Raw genomic sequence first — 2,116 nt, forward strand, 5'->3', positions numbered from 1 at the left:
AAACCGAGATGGGGTCATGGCTGCACTGGGGACGCACTGGGAGAGGCAGAACTGGTGTGACTGGAAAGGGCAAGGCCTGGAGCCTGGGAATGTGCAACTTCAGTGGTGGTAAGCAGCAGCGGAGGTGACAAGTCTGTCTTGCCTCCCAAAAAAAGCTTGGAAGAGGCAGCGTGAGGCTGGGAAAGGGCATGGGGAAGGCTGGGAGTGGGGCAAGCCCAGCTGGGTCAAGGAGGGGGCTGGCAGAGCCCCAGCTGGGGCGATTTGGGGATTAGCACAGGGAGGGCTCTGCCCTTGATAAAGGACTGGGTGCACCATGGGGAGGTTTTGCTGGGAGAGGAGCTGAAGCAGTGTGGAGGACCTGGTAGGATGCTCCTTTGGGCTTTGTGAGGCCTAATATAGGACCTGCACAGGGGACTCCAGCCCCTTTTGCTGAGCCATGGCCCTTCCTGCAGTCGGGGCTGGGGTAGAGCGTTTTGGTGCAGGCTGAGCGTGGCTCCAGCCGCCAACTGCTGCTGTCGGCGCTGTCCCTGCGTGCGGGGCTGTCGGCAGAGCCATCGCTCATCTCGCCCAGGTTTGCTGTGTCCCACTCGCACCTGCTCTTATCTGGCTGTTTATTGCTGTAAATGATGGCAGTCGGAAGGGCTGACTCAGCACCGGAGGCTGGAAGGGATTTTTGCACGTTTATCAAAGCGATGCGTTCCCACTCCTGTCTGTGCTTGTCGCTGGCTGTGTCACCTTGCGCTGGGCTCAGCCCCGGGCTGAGACTGGCGGTGGTGGCTGCACGAGTGACCTGAGCCTCTCTGGGGCTGCGTTGGGGCAAAGCTCAGTGCATGGACCCAGCTCTGCTGCAGGCATCAGCACACATTGGGCCTTGTTGGGTGCAGTTGGGATGGGTGTGGGGGGGTGATGAGAGCCTGGTGTGCTGGAACCATCAGCATGGATGATCTGGGAAGCTGGAGGGGGTAACTCAATGGTGGGGTGGGGAAAAGAGGTAAAAAATCGTATTATTTCTGCAGGATTTGACTTGCTGCTCCTGTTCTGGCCCCCATCGTGGAAGTGCCCTCCAGGGATGCGATGACTGAGTCTCCTGCGGATCAGGGGGGTCCCAGGGAGGGGAAAGTTTTGTTTGTGGTTTTGTTCCACTTTAATTTATTGAAGCGGCGGAGGGACCCGCTAATGAAGCGTTGAAGATGGATTGTGGCCGGCTTGTGTTACGCGGGGCTCACAGGATAGTTAATTACCTTGGGAAGCTCGAATGCAATGAATACTTCATAAAGCAAAAGCCAACAGTGAATTATTCATTATCCATTTATCAGGGGCAGCTCTGATAAACCCTCTGGGACAGGGACTGAGCGTGGGCTCCTCGTCCCAGCCCTTGGCAAGCTCAGACTTGTTCCTCATCTCCATCGCTGTGAGATCCACGGGGGGAGAGACCCCACAGGGCTCCTCCTGGGAGGGATTTTGGGGGAGACCTCATTCCCTAAAGCCTTGCTCAGTCTGTTCAGTCTTGCACTGAGCCACAGCAGGAACCTGAAAAGTTTGGGAAGGGGGTGGGAAATTTAGGAAAGGGCTGAGGAAGGGGAATTGCAGACACAGCGAGGGAGTGGGGTCGGTCTTCTCCCTGCAAGGGGAAAACAGGGCAGTTCATCCCCAGCAAAATGCTGTGTGTTCCCCAAAATGCCAGCACCGTCACCCCAAGAACTTGAACTCAAGGTGGCAGCTTGGCAGGGGTGCCATGAGATGAGGGAAGGCAGGAGAGGCAGGCAAGGAGCTGAGTTAAGAGGCGTTTAAGTACGCCGGGCTGGCTCATTTGCTTGATGAAGCCTAACCAGGGAGAAATAAAGATCCACCCTGAGCTCTGAATGGTGATGAAGGAGAGAAAAACCTGGGGGAAAAGGGGCTGGGGTGGAAAACTGGGACCGTAGGTAAGGAGAAGGATGCGGCTGCTGGAAATACACCTCGGAGTGCTGGCCTGGGTGGCTCCGAGCAGGGACGGGGCTGTCGCATCCCGGCTGCAGCAAGAAATGGGATTTGCTGCCATCTACCTCTGCCGGGCTCCCCGACAGCCGGCCCCGTCCGTGGGGAGGTTGGGCTGCTGCCACGCACCGTGGGATGC

This window comes from Mesitornis unicolor, unplaced genomic scaffold (genome assembly GCF_000695765.1).
Source record: "Mesitornis unicolor isolate BGI_N332 unplaced genomic scaffold, ASM69576v1 scaffold10431, whole genome shotgun sequence".
NCBI lineage: Eukaryota > Metazoa > Chordata > Aves > Mesitornithiformes > Mesitornithidae > Mesitornis > Mesitornis unicolor.